The sequence below is a fragment of the Bufo bufo genome, chromosome 6, assembly GCF_905171765.1.
Source record: "Bufo bufo chromosome 6, aBufBuf1.1, whole genome shotgun sequence".
Lineage (NCBI taxonomy): Eukaryota > Metazoa > Chordata > Amphibia > Anura > Bufonidae > Bufo > Bufo bufo.
This window is the reverse complement of record NC_053394.1, coordinates 246598763-246619589: the sequence shown is the minus strand read 5'-3', so window position 1 is coordinate 246619589 and position 20827 is coordinate 246598763.

Genomic DNA, 20827 nt, shown 5'->3' with positions numbered 1-20827 from the left:
AAGGAGTTCCCTGGCGTGGTAGTTCTTCAGACAATGTGCGGACGACAACACATGAGTGGTTTGCACGCTGTGCAATCAGAGCCTGAAGCGAGGCATAAACGTTCTCAACCTGAGCACAACCTGCATGACCAGGCATTCAAGTGCTAAGCACGAGCTGCAGTGGAGTAGACACCTTAAAAACCAAGAAAGGTCTCTGGCTCCTGCTGCTTCCTCTTCTGCTGCAATCTCAGCCTCTTTATCCACCTCTGAAGTGACAGTGCCACCTGCCACCCCGCAAACAGAGGATCTTCCAGCAACACCACCACCTGGGTCATCAAGCATCTCCACAATGTCCCACGGAAGCGTTCAGCTCTTCATCTCCCAAACGCTGGAGAGGAAGAGGAAGTACCCCCCTACCCAACCACGATCACTAGCCCTGAATGCCAGCATTTCAAAATTACTGGCCTTTGAAATGCTGTCATTCCGTCTGGTGGAGACGGATAGTTTTAAAGGCCTTATGGCGGTAGCTGTCCCACAGTACGTTGTGCCCAGCCGCCACTACTTTTCCAGGTGAGCCATCCCTTCCCTGCACAACCAAGTGGGGGACAAAATCAGGTGTGCACTGTGCAACGCCATCTGTGGCAAGGTGCACCTCAATACGGATACGTGGACCAGTAAGCACGGTCAGGGACGTTATATCTCCCTAGCAGCACACTGGGTAAATGCGGTGGCGGCTGGGCATGAGGCAGATAGCAGTTTGGTACGTGTCCATCCACCATCGAGGATTGCAGGGCGTTTCTCTTTGCCTCCTGCTGCTTCCTCCTCCTTCTCCGCTTCCTCATCCTCTACCGCCTCCCCATCCGGTCAGCGTAACACCTTCACCACCAACTTCAACACAGCCAGATGTAAACGACAGCAGGCAGTTTTAAAACTTATCTGTTTGGCGGACAAACCTCACACCACGCTTTCAGCGTTCTCACCCTGCTGCTGCTCGCCTGTCAGTGCTGCAGCGTAACTTCAGCCTTCCCGCTCACCGCCTCATATGTGACTTTCCCACAAGGTCGAACTCCACCTTGCACATGCTGGCCAGACTGCAAGCAGCAGCAGGCGATAGTGGAGTTTCCGCTCTGCAAAACAGCACCACTTTACCACCAATGAGTAGGCCTCCATGCAGGACCTGTGTGCCTTGTTGCGCTGTTTCGAGTACTCCACCAACATGGCCAGTGCCGATGACACCGTTCTCAGCGTTGCTATCCCACTTATATGCCTCCTTGAAAAAACGCTTCGGACGATGATGGAAGAGGATGTGGCACAGAAGGAGGAGGAAGAGGGATCATTTACAAGGGTTTCAGGCCAGTCATTGACAAGTGGCTCCGAGGGTGGGTTCCTGCACCAACATACGCCAGGTACACAATTGTCCAGCCAGGGCACAGATCTGGAGGATGATGAGGAGGAGGAGATGGAGGAGGAGGAACCATGTTCTCAGCAGGGTGGCAGCCAGACCAGCTCATGGCCATCACTGGTGCGTGGCTGGGGGGATACAGAGGACACAGACGATACACCTCCCACAGAGGACAGCTTGTTGTTGCCTCTGGGCAGCCTGGCACACATGAGCAATTACATGTTGCAGTGTCTCCGCAATGACTGCCGAGTTGGCCACATTCTAACTTGTGCTGATTACTGGGTGGCCATGCTGCTGGATCCCCGTTACAAGGACAACGTACTGTCCTTAATTCCGTCACTGGAGCATGATCGTAAGATGCGCGAGTACAAGCGCAGGCTGGTAGACGCGCTGCTGATGGCATTCCCACCTGACAGCGGGGACACAGTGGAAGCACAAGTCAAAGGCAGAGGAGGAGGAAGAGGTCGGCAACGCAGCTGGGGCACCGCCAGCACCTCAGAAGGCAGGGTTAGCATGGCCAAAATGTGGAAAAGCTTTGTCAGCACGCCACAACAACGTCTTAGCAGGAGGCAGCATTTTAGCAACATGGTGGAGCAGTTAGTGTGCACATGCCAACACGTACTGACTGATTGGTCTGCCCCCTTCAACTTCTGGGTCTCCAAATTGGGCACATGGCCTGATCTTGCCCTTTATGCCTTGGAGGTGCTGGCCTGCCCTGCTGCCAGTGTATTGTCTGAACTTGTGTTTAGCATGGCAAGGGGCGTTATCACAGACAAGCACAGCCGCCTGTCCACAGCCAATGTGGACCATCTCACGTTTATTAAAATGAAACAGGCAGGGATCCCACAGGACTTGTCAGTACCTCGTGCAGAATAGACATGTATACTGGCCTCACCCAGCCATTGTTTTACTCCAGCACACTTTCTCATTGTTTTATTTTTTATATTTCCCAATGTTTTGGGGTCTACCCAAATTTAAACAAAAAAATTATGATAATAAAATAAAACAAAAACAAAAAACAGTGTTGGCTACCTCCTCCTCCTCAACCGCCGCTTCCACCTACACCACCACATCCCCGGCCTCCATAACCTCCTACTCCATATGGACCTCCTACTCCATATGGACCTCAAGTTTGGTACCCCATTGACTTCAATGGGGTTTGGGGTCAAGTTCGGGTCCCGAACTGAAAACTTTTTTGTGACGTTCGGCCAAACCCGTCGAACCCGAACATCCAGGTGTCTGCTCTACTCTAGAGATGAGCAAAGTTTTAAAAAAATTTGATTTGGTAGTTTTGCTGAATTTCTAAAAAAAAATAGCTTTGTTATTAATTTGTAACGAAGAACATTAAATCAGGTTTATTCCAGGCTGCAGTTAAACTTTAGGGAGAATGTATCTTGGTGTACATCACTGTGCATTGAAGCAACTTGAATAGCAAGTCTTTTCACACGGGCGAGTATTCCGCGCGGGTGCAATGCGTGAGTTGAACGCATTGCACCCGCACTGAATCCTGACCCATTCATTTCTATGGGGCTGTGAACATAAGCGGTGATTTTCACGCATCACTTGCTAGGCGATTTTCACGCATGGTTGCTAGGTGACGATCGGGATAGGGACCCGATCTGTATTATTTTCCCTTATAACATGGTTATAAGGAAAAATAATAGCATTCTGAATACAGAATGCAAAGTAAAATAGTGATGGAGGGGTTAAAAATAAAAATAAATTAACTCACCGAGTCCGCTTGATCGCGTAGTTGCGGATCTCTGTCTTCTTCTGTAATGTTTAGCTGCCGGCTAAGGACCTGTGGTGACGTCACATCACATGATCCAATCACATGGTCCCTCACCATGGTGATGAACCATGTGATTGGACCGTGTAATGAGCACAGTGACGTCATCAAAGGTCCTATTCCTGTGCACAGCAAAGAAGAAGACAGAAGAGATGCCGGTTGCGCGATCAAGTGGATTAAGGTGAGTTAAATTATTATTATTTTTTTTTTTCCCCTCCAGACCTATTGTACTATGCATTCTGTATTAAGAATGCTATTATTTTCCCTTATAACCATGTTATAAGGGAAAATAATACAATCTACAGAACACCTAAAACAAACCCGAACTTCTGTGAAGAAGTTCGGGTTTGGGTACCAAACATGCCGATTTTTCTCACGCGCGTGCAAAACGCATTACAATGTTTTGCACTCGCGTGGAAAAATCGCGCATGTTCCCGCAGTTCCCGCAACACACCCGCACCTTTTCCTGCAACGGCCGTGTGAACCCAGCCTTACTGTGAGTCTGAATAACAGGCAGTTCACATCATATTGCAGGCCACCAACATTCCTAGCTAACTCCTAGCTAAGCCAAAAGCACACAACATAAAAAAAAAAAAAATGTTGCGCACCCCTATAGGTGTCCCAACAACTCTTTGGTGGAACAAAATACGGACATAGAAGCAGCACCAATAAAGTAGTGGAGATAAAAAGGTTCTTATAATCCATGTTGTGGCAGTGCAAACAAGTGCGCTTGAATTCCTTCTGTTATCTGTAGAATGACTGTGTGTCACTTTTAAGCCTCATGCACACTCATTATTGGCCTGTGTGCGGACTGTGTCCACGCTGTAGACCGCAATTAGTAATGATCGAACATGCTCGGCCGAACACCTGTTCAGCTCGAGCATCTCGATGCTCGGCACAAAGCGGAATTCGGCCGAATACCGCATGTGCTAGAGCGCAATGCTCGAGTCTCCGCCCCGCATGTTTTGTGGCTGCTACTCAGCCAATAAAACGTGCAGCTAAGTACTGCCCTTACTGTAATGCCGTAACCATGTTGGCTGATGGCATTACAGTGAGTGGCTGGCTGGAACGCGTCACCGGGTGCTATATAGCACCTGATGACGCATGTTCGGATCATTCTTAGTCAGGGAGATGTGTTAAGGAAGGGACAGAAAGTGTAGGGAGTGATTTAAGAATATTATGACCACCAAAACTTTTCAGAGACCCAAAAGTCCTTTTAACCCCTTAGTGACCAAGCCTGTTTGGGCCTTTATGACCAAGCGTTTTTCTTCCTTTTTTTATGGTCTCGTTCCAAGAGCTATAACTTTTATATTTTTTTTATCTATATAGCTTTATGAGGGCTTGTTTTTTACGGGACAAGTTTTAGTTTTTAATGGCGCCATTTTAGGGTACACATAACTTTCTGATTAACTTTTATTAACTCTTTCTGGGAGGGAGATAGGGAAAAATAGCAATACTGCCACTGCGTTTTTACATTATACATTTTTTGGCGTTCATTTTTCGGTACAAATAACATAATATCTTTATTCTCTGGGTCAGTACGATTACAGTGATACTAAATACTTATAATTTTGCTTACGTTTTACTACTTTTTTTGCAATAAAACACCTTTTATTAACCAAAAAAATAATTTTGCATTGCCACTTCACAAGACCCATAACTTTTTTAAATTTTTTTATATGGAATTGTGTGAGGGCTTGATTTTTGAAAGACGACTTGTATTTTTCATTGGTATGATTTTGGAGTAAATGCCGCTTTTTGATCGCTTGTTATTACGTTTTTTTTTCGGTGGAAACTAAGAATAAATTCAAAATTCTGTCTTTTTTTATTTTTTATTTTTTACGGCGTTCACCATAGGGGATAATTTATGTAATATTTACGTAGTCCCGGTCGTTACGGACGCGGCAATACCAAACATATGGGGGATATTTTCTTTTTGCAATTTTTTTTCATTGAAAAGCGTATTTTCAATGGAAAAAAAAAATATATTTTTATTTTATGGAATTTTTTTTATTTAATAAATGTGTATTTTTTTTCTATTTTTTTTACTACTTAATAGTCCCACAAGGGGACTATAATATACAGTATTTTGATTGCTTTTAAAATGTAATGCATTATCTCTATAATGCATTGCATTTCAATAGCAATGCTATTCGAACATTGACCAGCAGGCTGCGCCAGAGAGGCACAGCCTGCTGGAGGTAACGGAAGACAGGCTCGGGGCCCTGATCCGAAGCAAGGTAAGCTTCCCAGCACATCAGCACCCCGCGATCGCATTTTCGGGGTGCTGATGGGAGACAGAGGGAGTCCGCTCCCTCTGTCACCACTTTACATGCAGCGGGCGCCATTGCGCCCGGCATGTAAAGGGTTAAACAGCCCGGATCGGCACTCCTGCCGTTCCGGGCTGTTAGAGCAGGGACCCGGCTCTCATGTGAGAGCCAGGTCCGCGCTCCCCGCTGCACGGGGGAGCCGTGCAGCGCTTAAACTGGGCCGCCGTAAAAACGCGGTGGCCCAGCCTAAGGCCCCTTAGTGACCGCCGTAAAAACACGTATGGGTGGTCACTAAGGGGTTAAGGACTATTGTGTATGGCAGCTGCAATCTATATTTTTAACGCAACCTGCACTAAATAGCTAAAACTTTACAGACCCAAAAGTCCTTCTAAGTACTATTGTGTGTGGCAGCAATATTTATTTTTAGAGCATCCTGTGCTAAATTGCGTACAATAGTTAATCCGCTGCAGAGAGCGACATTAGCTGCGGCACATCTCCAGTGTAAAGGGAAAACATAAAAAAAAATATGATATCCAGCGTACTTTTTCTGTATACAGTGTCCGCTGCGGACAGTGACATTAGCTGTGCCACATCTCCTATGTAAAGTGTGCGCATCCAAAAAGTATCTGTGACATAGTGTCCTTTTCCGTAGACGGTGTCCGCTGCGGACAGTAACATTAGCTGTGGCACATCTGCACTCTAACGTGTGTGCTTCTAAAATTTATCTGTGACATACAGTGTACATTTTCCGTAGACGGCGTCTGCTGCAGACAGTGACATCAGCTGCGCAACATCGTAGTGTAACGTGTGCGCTTAAAATTTTTATCTGTGACATACAATATACTTTTTCCGTAGACGGTGTCTGCTGTGGACAGAGACATTACCAGCACCACATCTGCAGTGTAACGTGTGCGCATCCCAAAAATAGCTGTGACATGGGCCTCATGCACACGGCCTTTGCTTTGGTCCGCATCCGAGCCGCAGTTTTGGCAGCTCGGTTGCGGACCCATTCACTTCAATGGAGCCGAAAAAGATGCGGACAGCACTCCTTGTGCTGTCCGCATCCGTTGCTCCGTTCCGTGGCTCCGCCCAAAAAATATAACATGTACTATTCTTGTCCGCACTTTGAAGGCTGTCCGTGCCGTTCCACAAATTGACATCTGTGTTTTACGGATCCGCGGTTTGCGTACCGCAAAAAACACAACGGTTGTGTGCATGTAGCCATACAGTGTACTTTTTCAATAGACGGTGTCTGCTGCGGACAGTGACATTAGCTGCGGGGGAGAGAAGCACGGGTCACAGTGGCAGAGCGGCGGAGTCAAGAAGGCGGCCCTGAGTCCATTACCCGGGCAGCGCGGTGCTGGCTCTGTGTCGGCGCAAGTTGGAAGACCGGCGACAGCTGGTGACAAGGCTGCGGAACTGTAGGCCTTGATATCTTCAATCAGGACAAGGGTGACTTCTGGTGGCGAGGCTGCTGAATTGCAGGCCTTGGTGTCTCCAATTGGGACCAGTGCAACATCTGGTGGTAAGGCTGTAGGGGTGCAGGCTTTGGGGTTGCCGGAAGCAAGACAGGTCTCCAGAGGTGCTGAAGATTGCAGGACGGTCATTAGGTATTTCATCGCCAGTCAAGTCCACATTCATCATGTTCCAGCTGGTGGAATCACAGCATCTACGCAGCAAGGTGAGATATGCGGGGATCCCTTATTAGCGGTTGCTTGTTGTGGGGGAACTCCATGGTTAAGGGGGCTCAGGGGTGTCCGTTACAGGAGGGCTGGGGGAGTTATTACAGGGTTGCATACTTTGGTGGATAGGGATGTGGGTACAGGTGCTGGGGGGGCGCTTGGGGCAGCGCAGATGGGGATAAGGATGGGGATAAGGAGAGGGCAGGGACTGGTGATAAGGATGGGGAATAGCTGCGAGTTGATGATGCTGCTAAAAGGGAGGTTTGTGTGTTTTGAAGGGCCCCTGGGGGCCCACTTGAAACATGAGGTTAAGGAAAGAATTTGGAAAGGGGAGTACGTGGACATATTTTTGCTACTCCCGCTTGAACGTTTTAATTTGGACTGGGATAGGCGGGAGGATAGGAAGAAGGAGGAGGACAAGCGGCGATACCGTTTGATTCCCCGGACCTTCTCTAACTGGTTGCAGGCGTTTGTGATCTTGGCTAGTGTAATTGGGGAAAAAACGCCGGACAATTATTTGTCTCTTTTCTGTTACCTGGACACAATAGGGAAGGCGTACTGAGTGTATGGGGGTTGAGGTACGATGAGCAGTTTCGGCAGCGTAAGGCGGTCTGGCCTAGTATGCCCTGGGACCATAAGGACATTGGTCTTTGGATGCAGGTGATGACTCCGGTTAGGGCAGGGCAGCCATTTCCAGGTGGTGCCGGGGTTTCTGGGCAATTTGAGCGCTTGGCAGCCTCGCTTAAAGGGTTATGTTTTCTGTTCAACGAGGGAGGTTGCAAGTATGGTTGTAAGAGGCAGCCCTGAATCAACCAGCAGCATTTCCAGCACTTATATCTATGCAGACTGTCATGTTTCCCTCCAGCCACCAGAGGCCACTGAACAGGAACCTGAGTTTTCCCGGGCTGTTCTAGAAGTTGCTGGGGCCTTGCTGAGATAACAGGGAGAGATGGACTGCTGAGAGATAACAGAAAAAGAATGTAGCAGCAGGAGGATATAATAGCTGAGTTTTCCCTGACAGCTGTGGAGCAGCACACAGAGGACTGCACCGTGTGTTCCAGAGGAGTGGGACCATGTGTCAGAGACCAGTACAAGCCGAATCCTTCCTGCCAGAGCTGAAACTAGGTGAAGATCTGCATCTGCAGTAACCATAGAGAGAAAGACAGACAAGCAAGCGACCGGACCTGGAGCCAGACTGCATCTTATTGGATCAAGGAGAATCTGCAGAACTGTGAGTGGCACCGGTGCTTTTCTGTGATAGCTTATAGAGAAAGGGACTTTAGAAGCTGTAGAAGTGGACCCTGAGCAGCAGGGGTAGATAGGAGTATATTAGCTGAGTGTTGCCTGGACTCTGATGTGTTTGCTGCGGAACACATTTATTCTTACTCTTGTTCAAGTATTCTGTGTAAATCTGTTTATACTGTTAATCCGATTTTCCGGCAGTTACATCTGGTTCTTTAATAAAGCCGGTTTATCTTCAGTCTCCTTGTCCACTGTACTGTACTTGAATCCTGCTTTGCGGTCTCTACCTCCTCTGATCGGTACATGGTGACAAGTGGAATTTTAAGCACGAGTGTTCCTCATGCGGTGGGAATCACGGGGCACAGAGGTGCTTCAGAGGGCGAAGAGGAAAAAGTTTGGGCGATGTGGCGGGAAAAGGGGCGGACGCCAATCCGGGTAACCAAAATGGAGCAGTTTCTAAATGTGTACCCTAACGCGGAGGTGGCAAAATTCCTGTTAACAGGTTTTAAGGAAGGTTTTCGTATACCGTTTGTGGAGGGGGCATGGAAAAATAGGGGAAGAATTTGCGGTCAGCGACGGAGCTTCCTGGAGTGGTGACGGAGAAGTTGTGGAAGGAGGTGAGGTTAGGTTGCATGGCAAAGCCCTTTAAGGAATTGCCAATGCAGGATTTGCGGGTGTCACCGTTGGGGGTGGTGCCGAAAAAGGAGCCTAATAAATTTTGCCTTATAGACCATCTTTCGTTCACAAAAGGGGGTTCGGTTAATGGCGGGATTGCGCCGGAATTGTGTTCGGTCGTGTATACGTCAATCGATGAGGCGGTTCGGTGGGTACTGTTTTATGGGCAGGGAGCTTTGTTGGTCAAGGTAGATATTAGCTGAGTGTTTGTTGGGACGTTTTTTTCTTTTCTTTTGTAGATCAGTGTTTGCCCATGTGTTGTTTGGTTTTGTGCGCCTATTTTTAACAGTTCAGCTCTTTCTTGGAGTGGGTAGTACGAGAGTGGTCAGGTCGGGGTTCCATCATCCATTTGCTGGATGATTTTTTGTTCCTAGGGCCGCCAAGTTTAAATGGCTGTTCCATAATTTTACATTCGTTTGAAGCCATGTCTCGCCTTTTTGGGGTTCCTTTGCCATCTGAGAAGACGGAGGGCCCTACAACACAGTGACACAGTAACAATAGTCATTGATACTGTGGCTATGGAGTGCCGATTGCAGGAGGATAAAGTCATGTATCTACGGCGGGCGGTGTCGGCGGTGTGCGGTAGGCAAAAAAGTCATGTTGCTTTGGGTGTGGCACTGTAGGGAAGAGGGTTGGTCAGTTTCCAGATTGAGCAAGTTTATGGCAGAGATGGCTTTTGGCTGTAGGTTCCGGGGGGCAGCGAATGTGACAAAATCGTTATGGGTTACGCAGGCCCTGAGGGGTTGGAGGAAGCATTCAGTGGGGGTGGATCAACGTCAACTGTTTTCGTTTGCTTTGTTGGTAGATATGATGGAACAGTTAGAGCGGATTTGTTTGTTGGTGGGGAAGGTCGGGCTGTTTAAGCTAGCTTTTTTGCTCGCCTTTTTTGGGGCATTGAGGATTGGGGAGTTGGTTAGTCCGAGCAAGAATCGGGCCGGCGGCCTATTCGTTAGGGATTTGTAGTTATTTGATGATAGGTTGAAGTTTTGCATCAGGAGGTCAAAAACTGACCAATTGGGATGGGGTCGTCGGGTAGTGTTGTATCAGGTGGCAGGGTCGGATACACGCCCAGTCCGCTACCTTCAGGTTTTTTGGGAGGGAAAGAGTTTGGGGGGGTTGGACTGTTGTTAGTTTATGGGGATGGATCGTTTCTTTCTCGGTTCCAGTTTATAGCTGTTATGAGAGCCGGCTTGAAGGGGTTTGGGTGGGACCCCTCGTTGTATGGAGATCATTATTTTAGGATAGGCGTGGCCATGAAAGCAGCTAGGAGGTGGTTGGGGGATGAAGCGATTTGGCGTATTGGCCGTTGGGAGTCTATTTGGTTCCGGTCATATGTTAGACCCGCATGGGTCTAATGGGGGGGGGGGGGAGTTTTTGTTTGAGCGGGAGGTGGATCTTAGATGTGTGTTATTTTGTGTTTCTATAGGTGTTTCAGTGTCTGGTGTGGATTATGGGGCACTCTTAAGTGTTCTGGGGAGCGTTGCGTGTGGCAGTCAGGCCCGATGGACGGCAGTTGGGTTTTTCAAGAGATGCTGCCGTTGATCCGATGGTTGGGGTTGAGAGGCATGTTGTGGAGTCGGGTTCTTCCTGAGTTTCACAGGTTTGTGCGATTGGATATGCCCCCTGGAGTGTTGGTGTTGCATGTAGGGTGGAATGATTTGGGGACATGCCTCTTCCGGGAGCTTGTGTAGGATATCAAGTTTGACTTGCTGCTGTTGTGGGCGCAGTACCTGCAACTGGTGACGGTTTGGTCGGACACGGTCCCGCGTAAGCACTGGAGGGATGCAAGGTCTGTGGAACGGCTAAACAAAGAGAGGATAAAGGTGAACAGGGCTGTGGGTAGGTATGTAGTGAGGAACGGTGGGTTTGTTGTTCGGCATAGGGAGCTGGAGTCGGGTGAGGGGGGATTTTGGAGGAGTGATGGGGTGCACCTAAATGCGGTAGGGATTGATCTCTGGTGTTCAGGTTTGCAGGATGGGATCGAGTTGGCGTTGCTGGTGTGGTGGGACGCAAGGAGGTGAGGTGTTCACCTTCTTGTGTCGTGGGCGGTGGTGGTTCCTTGGAGTTGGTGGTTATGGTGGCTGTGGCGTGGTGGGGAGGGAGCCAAAGGGGGCTCTGGACTCTCCAGGTATTTGTTTTGTGGTTTGATTTGGCGGGTAACGTTCCACGTTTGTTGCCCTTGATTGGCGGTTTTCTGCCTCCTAGCTGTCGTTTAATGGCTAGAGGTAAGTTAACTAAGGGCGGGGAAGTTACACGTCATTTTTATGGGGCTCCAAGGACCCTCCCCGTGCTGTAGTTTTCCTAGGTTCTTGTTAAGGTTCTTGGGGCGGGGCATTCGGGTGAGAAGGCCTTGAGTTATTTATTATTTATGGTATTTATTGTCTTTATGTTATTAATAAAAAGGCTGCTGTGGCCAATAAATCCACTTGCTGAGTCTGTCATTATTGGGTTTGGAATGGGGAGGTAAAGGGGGAACGACTCGACAATACGCTGGTCAAGTACAGGCCGGAATTAGGGATGCAGGCCGGGAGGAAGGTCTGCATGACAGGGGCTTGAAGGGAGTGGAATCCAGGATGTAAGGGGTTAAAGAGAAGGATTAGTGAGGGGAGGGTGCTAGGGGAGGGGTTTAGGGCTTAAATGGGGTAGCAGGGGCAGATAAAGGGGCCATTTTGTAGGGACAGCAGTGTGGCAGCAGCCTCCACCCACCTTCCCTTTTTTGAGCTGTGGTTTGCTTGGGTTTATGCGAGGTTCATGAAGTGTTGACAGTTTGGGTGTTAGGGCCGGGGTGGTTGCGAGTGGATTGCTGTTTGGTCAAGTAGGGGCTGGTGGTTGGGCCTCGTTGTAGAGGCCTAGGCGGTGGTGGCTCAATGGAGTTGGTGGTTATGGTGGCTCTGGCATGGTGGGAAGGGAGTCAAAGGGGGCTCTGGACTCCCCAGGTATTGGTTTTGTGGTGTGATTTGGCAGGTAGCGGCCCACGTTTGTTGCCCTTGGTTACCATTTTTTCTGCCTCTGAGCTAGTGTTTAACGGCTAGAGGTAAGTTAACTAAGGTCGGGCAGTTGCACCTCATTTTTACGGGGCTTAAAGGACCCTCCACGTGCTGTTATTTTCCTAGGTTCTTGGTAAGGTTCTTGGGGCAGGGCCTTCGGGTGGGAAGGCCTTGGGTTATTTATTATTTATGGTATTGATTGTATTTATGTTATTAATAAAAAGGCTAAGGTTGTTGCGGGTATCAAAATTTCGATACCCAATCGATACTTTTGTCCCGGTATCGATAAAATACCGGGATTTCCATTTTTTCAATACTGGGCTGCGCTTCTGCGCAGTCTAGTATCTCTGAACATGAGCGCGCTGCTGTCAGCACGCTCATGTTCCCTCAGCAGCACAGGGGAGAAGGAAGCAGTCCTCCCTCCCCCTGTGCTGCCGCTGCCACTGCCACCAATGAGAAGAGAGGGGCGGAGGAGGGGCGTGCGCACTGCGCCACCAATGATAGTACTTTTCCTACACAGAGCGGCGCCCAGCGATGTCCCAGCACTTACTATTAGTCCTGGGCGCCGCTCCATTCGCCCGCAGTGCCCCATTACTGTCTCCTTTCCTGCTCGATATGCTAATTACTATCGGAGCAATGGGGAGGAGACATCAGCTTCTCTAGTGGGCGTTCCTTCTCCCTGGCTGTAGCGCTGTCCAATTGCAGCACAGGGAGAAGGAACGCCCACTAGAGAAGTCTTCTCCCCATTGCTCCGATAATAATTAGCATATAGAGCAGGAGAGGAGACAGTAATGGGGCACTGCGGGCGAACGGAGCGGCGCCCAGGACTAATAGTAAGTGCTGGGACATCGCTGGGCGCCGCTCTGTGTAGCCTAATGCTTAAAGTCTGGACCCAGGAAAAGTAGACTTTAACACATAATACAGGAGGCGGGTGCCAGCAGCAGAATCACATTGCCGGCACCCTGCCCCTGACAGGGAGCTGCGATCAGCGGCAGTTAACTCCTCAGGTGCGGCACCTGAGGGGTTAACTGCCGCTGATCTGCCAGTACCCGCCTCCTGTATTAAGGGGTAATTATCATTGGTGGTGCCCCCCCTCAACCCCCCACCCCATTAAAATCATTGGTGGCACAGTGCGCCGGCCCCTCTCAACCCCCCCAGTATTAAAATCATTGGTGGCAGTGGCCACAGGGTCCCCTCCCCTCCCCCTCATTGGTGGTGCAGTTGCAGCTTCTGATCGGAGCCCCAGCTGTGTAATCCTGGGGCTCCGATCGGTTACCATAGCAGCCAGGACGCTACTGAAGCCTCGGCTGCCATGGTAACATCCTTGATGCTGTGTGCACAGGGCAGCAGGGAGAGTGTGAGGTCCTATTCACCCTGATAGAGCTCTATCAGGGTGAATAGGACAAGGGATGAAAAAAAATCCCAGGTTCTGGCCCCTAAGGGGGGAAATAGTTATTAAATAAAAAGTGTAAAAAAAAAAATATATATATATATATATATTAAGTATGAATCACCCCCTTTCCCAATTTCACATATAAAATGTATAAATAATAAACATATTACATATCGCCACGTCAGAAAAGTCCAAACTTTTAAAATATTTAAAAAAATCTATGCGGTGAACGCCGGAACAGAAAAAAATAATAAAAACTGCGTGATTTCAGCATTTTTTAAAATGCGGATTGCACGTGGCTTTATTTGTTTATTTTTTTCACGTGGTATCGAGTATCGCAATACTTTTTCATGGTATCGAAACCGAATAAAAAAGGCTGCTGTGGCCAATAAATCCACTTGCTGAGTCTTTCATTATTGTGTTTGGAATGGGGAGGTAGAGGGTGAACGACTCGACAATACGCTGGTCATGTGTAGTGTGCGCATCCAAAAAATATCTGACATCCAGTGTACTTTTTCTGTAGACTGTGTCCGCTGTGGACAGTTACATTAGCTGGGCCACAACTCCTATGTAAAGTGTGTGCATCCAAAAAATATCTGTCATACAGTGTACTTTTTCAATAGACGGTTTCTGCTTCAGACGATGACATTACTAGCACCACATCTGCAGTGTAACGTGTGCGCTTTTAAAATTTATCTGTGGCATACAATGTACTTTTTCCGTAGACGGTGTATGCTGCGACCAGTGACATTACTAGCTCCACATCTGAAATGTAACGTGTGCGCTTCTAAAATGTATCTGTGACATACAGTGTACTTTTTCCGGAGACTGTGTCCGCTGGGGACAGTGAAATTAGCTGCGCTACATCTCTTGTGTAAGGCTGAGTTCACACGGGCGAGTATTCCGCACGGGTGCAATGCGGGAGGTGAACGCATTGCACCCGCACTGAATCCGGACCCATTCATTTCTATGGGGCTGTGCACATGAGCTGTGATTTTCACGCATCACTTATGCGTTGCGTGAAAATCACAGCATGCTCTATATTGTGCGTTTTCCACGCAACCCAGGCCCCATATTAGTGAATGGGGCTGCGTGAAAATCGCAAGCATCCGCAAACAAGTGCACGGTTGCTAGGAGACGATCGGGATGGAGATCCGATCATTATTATTTTCCCTTATAACATGGTTATAAGGGAAAATAATAGCATTCTGAATACAGAATGCATAGTAAAATAGCGCTGGAGGGGTTAAAAAAAAAAATAAAATTTTTTAACTCACCTTAATCCACTTGCTTGCACAGCCCGGCATCTCTTCTGTCTTCATCTTAGCTGTGTGCAGGAAAAGGACCTGTGGTGACGTCACTCCAGTCATCACATGATCCATCAGCATGGTAAAAGATCATGTGACGGACCATGTGATGACTGGAGTGACGTCACCACAGGTCATTTTCCTGCACACAGCTAAGATGAAGACAGAAGAGATGCCGGGCTGCGCGAGCAAGTGGATTAAGGTGAGTTAATTATTTTTTATTTTTTTTTAACCCCTCCAGCACTATTGTACTATGCATTCTGTATTCAGAATGCTATTATTTTCCCTTATAACCATGTTATAATGGAAAATAATACAATCTACAGAACACCGATCCCAACTCTGTGAAGAAGTTCGGGTTTGGGTACCAAACATGCCGATTTTTCTCACGCGCGTGCAAAACGCATTACAATGTTTTGCACTCGCGCGGAAAAATCACGCATGTTCCCGCAACGCACCCGCACCTTTTCCTGCAACGTCCGTGTGAACTCAGCCTAAAGTGTGCGCATCCAAAAAATATCTGGGACATACAGTGTACTTTTTCAATAGAAGGTGTCTGCTTCTGACAGTAACATTACCAGGGGAACATCTCCAGTGTAACGTGTGCGGTTAAAAAATGTATTTATGACATACAGTGTACTTTGTCAATAGACGGTGTCCACTGCGGACAGTGACATTACCAGGGCCACATCTACAGTGTAACGTGTGCGATTCAAAAATTTGTCTGTGACATACAGATTACTTTTTCTGTAGCTGGTGTGCGCTGCGGACAGTGACATTAGCTCAACCACATCTCCTGTGTAAAGTGTGTGCATTTAAAAAATATCTGTGACACACAGTGTACATTTTCAATAGACGGTGTCCACTTCTGACAGTGACATTAGCTGCGCCACATCTCCTGTGTGAAGTGTGTGCATCCAAAAAATATCTGTGACATACAGTGTACTTTTTCATTATACGGTGTCCGCTGCGGACCGTGACATAAGCTGAGCCACATCTGCAGTGTCAATTAAAGGAAACAGGGGGCACACCAAATAATACAAGGAGTGCAAAGGGTGGTGAAAAAAAGGGATATAACAAATCACCTGACCCAAGAAAGAGTCACAAGAACCACCCCATGAATGCACATCCAACAATAAGTCAATGTTAAAAAATATGTATATAAAGTTTATTAGACACACCAACAACAAACACACGTTAAAAATTGTATACAAATAGAACAAAGTGCGGTAATCAATAAAATATATGTAACCGACACACACAGGTCCACTGAATTTCCACTAGATCGGGACATGCACTATAAACCAGCGTATATAGAATCCAATAAATAACATGCTAATCCGGAAACCGGATTATGCGTTCCACTGAGGCATTCCACTTCCGGTCATGTGCTATCCGCACATCCGGTTCACGATCATTGCCTCCACTTGTTCATCAGCTTAGCTGATGTCCTTGCTGCTGATTCATGTGCCCCTGTTGCCTAATATCTTCAAAACATATACATGTTCATCCCATTTTGTCAGACTTCACCGTCCATTCGCCCATTTGTGATATGCGGCAGTGATTGGGCCGGTGGAACGCATATGCGTTCCACCTGCCGATCATGTGACTCCTTCACTTCCGGTTTCCGGATTAGCATTGTTTGACATGCTGCTACACCGCCTACATCATTCCTGCTGCACAGGGGAATATTATTGGACCTTATTGATCACCCTATATTATGTGATACTCCAACACACAGCTCTTTACCCCTGAGGAAGCTGGACTGCTCCGGCGATACGCGTTGGGCGTTTCTCATGTTTCCAGGTCCACTGCAGCAGCTGTTGATGTAGGTTTGGCTCCTGATATTTGACCTTATTACGGTGTGTCTCCATCTATTCAGTGGTCTTACCTTACCTTACATTTGCTTCATGTTACTTATTGGATTCTATATATGCTGGTTTATAGTGCATGTCCCTATCTAGTGGAAATTCAGTGGACCTGTGTGTATCGGTTACATATATTTTATTGCATATTGCACTTTGTTCTATTTGTATACAATTTTTAACGTGTTTGTTGTTAGTGTGTATAATAAACTTTATATACATATTTTTTAACATTGACTTATTGTTGGATGTGCATTCATGGGGTGGTTCTTGCTACTCTTTCTTGGGTCAGGTGATTTGTTACATCTGCAGTGTAACTGGTGCCCTTAAAAATTGTATCTGCGATATACAATATACTTTTACTGTAGACATTGTCTGCTGCGGACAGTGACATTACCAGCGCCACATCTGCAGTGTAACGTGTGCGCTTCAAAAATATATCTGTGACATACACTGTACTTTTTCAATAGACGGTGTCTGCTGTGGATAGTGGCATTACCAGCGCCACATCTGCAGTGTAACGTCTGCTTTTTAAAAATTTACTACAGTGTATTTTTTTCCGTAGGCGGTGTCTGCTTCTGACAGTGACATTACCAGGAGAACATCTCCAGTGTATTGTGTGCGGTAAAATTTTTTATTTATGACATACAGTGTACTTTGTCAATAGACGGTGCCCACTGCGGACAGTGACATTACCAGGGCCACATCTACAGTGTAACGTGTGCGCTTTAAAAATTTATCTGTGACATACAGTGTACTTTTTCCGTAGGCGGTGTCTGCTTCTGACAGTGACATTACTAGCGCAACATCTGCAGTGTAACATGTGCGCTTCAAAAATGTATCTGTGACATACAGTGTACTTTTTCTATAGACAGTGTCTGCTGCAGATAATGACATTAGTTGTGCCACATTTGCAGTGTAATGTGTGCACTTAAAAAATTTATTTGTGACATACAGTGTACTTTTTGAAGTGACATTACCAGCATCGTGTGCGCTTAGAAAAATGTATCTGTGACATACAGTGTACTTTTTTCCGTAGATGGTGTATGCTGCAGACAGTGACATTACCAGCGCAACATCTGCAGTATAACATGTGCACTTCAAAAATGTATCTGTGACTTACAGTGTACTTTTTCATTAGACGATGTCTGCTGCGGACAGTGACATTACCAGTGCCACATCTGCAGTGTGTGCGCTTCTAAAATTTATCCTTGACATACAGTATACTTTTTCAATAGACAGTGTCCGCTTCTGACAGTGACATTACCAGTGCCACATCTGTAGTGTAACGTGTGCGATTCAAAAATTTACCTGGGACATACAGTGTACTTTTTCAATAGACTGTGTCTGCATCTGACAGTGACATTACCAGGGCCACATCTGCAGTATAAGGTGTGCACTTCAAAAATGTATCTGTGACATACAGTGTACTTTTTCAATAGATAGTGTCCGGTACGGCTTTTTCAATAGATAGTGTCCGCTACGGACAGTGACATTAGCTGTGACACATCTGCAGTTTAACGTGTGCGGTTAAAAAAATGTATCTGTGACATACAGTGTGCTTTTTCTGTAGACGGTGTCTGCTGCGGACAGTGACATTACCTGCGCCACATCTGCAGTGTAACCTGTGCGCTTCAAAAGTTTACCTGTGACAGAAAGTGTACTTTTTCAATAGACGGTGTCCGCTTCTGACATTGACATTTTCTGTGCCACATCTCCTGTGTAAAGTGTGCGCATCCAAAAAATATCTGACATCCAGTGTACTTTTTCCGTAGACAGTGTCCACTGCGAACAATGACATTTGCTGCGCCACATCTCCTGTGTAAAGTGTGCGCATCCAAAAAATATCTCTGAATAAGGCTACGTTCACATTAGCCGCATGGACCTCTGGCAGGCTGTTCCATCAGGTGAGCAGCCTGTCAGATCTGTCCTGCCGCTAGTGACCATGTGCCCCCGGACTGCCGCTCCGTCCCCATTGACTATAATGGGGGCGGAACGGAGTTCCGGCTGAGGCACAGCAGCGAACGGCAAGAAGCTGCCGGAATAAATGTCGGACGTGTTGTATTTTTATTCCGACAGCCTCTCGCCGTGCGCTGCCATGCCTCCGCCCCCGCCCCCATTATAGTCAATGGGGACGGAGCGGCAGTCCAGGGGCACACGGTCAGGACGATTTATACTCTATCCACAATGTGTTCTATATGAGGACCTCTGTATCTTTTGGCATTGTTGCCATCTGCGGGTCCACTTCTGTCCTTTTCATGTAATTTGTGCTGAGGGCTCACCTTAGAATTTATCAAGATGTTATGCACTTGATTGATGAACTTTGGATTATATGCACTTTACTTGTGTTCAGTGTTCTGTAATATGCTGGGATGGTGTTTTTCTCTGTTCCCTACCCTCCTTTTAATGGCAATATATACAATATTTATTATGTAACAATAAAGTATTTTTTCATAATTGGCTGTCTATGAGCTCAAGTTTTTCCAATTTTTTGTTTTATATGCAGTGAGCATTTCCAAGTTATATGTGCAGTGGTTAGTCCCTATATGTAACCGCAATATTGTATTGGTCATGCCTGTTTTCTAGTGTAACGTGTGTGCTTAAATTTTTTTTCTGTTATATATAGTGTAATTTTTCAATAGACGGTGTCCGCTTTTGACAGTAATATTACCAGCGCCACATCTGCAGTGTAAAGTGCGCAATTTAAAAACTTTATCTGTGACATCCAGTGTACTTTTTCAATAGACGGTGTCTGCTGCAGACAGTGACTTTATCAGCACCACATCAGCAGTGTAACGTGTGAGCTTCTAAAATTTATCTGTGACATGCAGTGCACTTTTTACGTAGACTGTGTCTGCTGCGGATAGTGACATTATCAGCACCACATCTGCAGTGTAACGTGTCTGCGGACAGTGAAATTAGCTGCGCCACATCTCGTGTATAAAGTGTGCGCATCCAAAAAATATCTGTGACATATAGTGTACTTTCTTCAATAGACTGTGTCCGCTTCTGACAGTGACAGTACCAGGGGCAGATCTCCAGTGTAACGTGTGTGGTTAAAAAAATTGTGGCATTCAGTGTACTTTTTTAATAGACGGTTTCCGCTTATGGCAGTGACATTACCAGCGCCACATCTCCAGTGTAACGTGTGCGCTTCATAAATGTATCTGTGACATACAGTGTACTTTTTCAATAGATGGTGTCTGCTGCAGACAGTGACATTACCAACACCACATCTTCACTGTAACATGTGCGCTTCTAAAAATTTATCTGTAACATAATACTGAAATTATAAATATTGGGAAGGACACTTTCTAGATTTAATTAACTATCACTGAAGGCAATATCCTAAGACGTAACTTTTATTATAATATAAAAAAAAAGGCAGAATAAAGAGCCTAAATAAAACATCCATATTTATGTGAAGAACCTATCAACGGTTATTACTAAGCGCTGGGGAGCTGAGACATTGGGATACCGGGTTAAGCCTCGTGCAGACGTCCGTGGAACACTGTCCGTGAGATACCAGACTTGCAATGCAGGAGCGCACTGCGTCATTAGTTGCTATGACGCCGTGCACTCCTGCAATGCCAGTCCGGTATCTCACGGACCGAGTTCCACGGACGACTGCACGAGGCTTTAGGGTGAAATCTATCACTACTCTGCTGAGACCAGAGATGCACCTTGATGGTAGATGCACTCTGTCCGCGTACCTAGGACTAGTCTGTCCTTACAAAGACCCTATTGCGTAACGTAGATCCCAAATGTCACACATCCCAATGCGTTTACCCCTCCCAGTAAATGGAGGGTTCATCAGGGGACACTTCTTAAAGGGGTCAGAAACGGTGTACAATAACACTAGTAAAAAAAACACAATTGCCAGGACAATGATGAATGGGCTGCAGGAACTTTAGGTGCACACAACCACTCTTAAAATGCAGAGTATAACAATAGAAGGTGACACAGCAGACGTGGTCTGTTAAGGCGTCCTCATAGAAACATAGAAACATAGAATGTGTCGGCAGATAAGAACCATTTGGCCCATCTAGTCTGCCCAATATACTGAATAATATGGATAGCCCCTGGCCCTATCTTATATGAAGGATGGCCTTATGCCTATCCCATGCATGCTTAAACCCCTTCACTGTATTTGCAGCTACCACTTCTGCAGGAAGGCTATTCCATGCATCCACTACTCTCTCAGTAAAGTAATACTTCCTGATATTACTTTTAAAC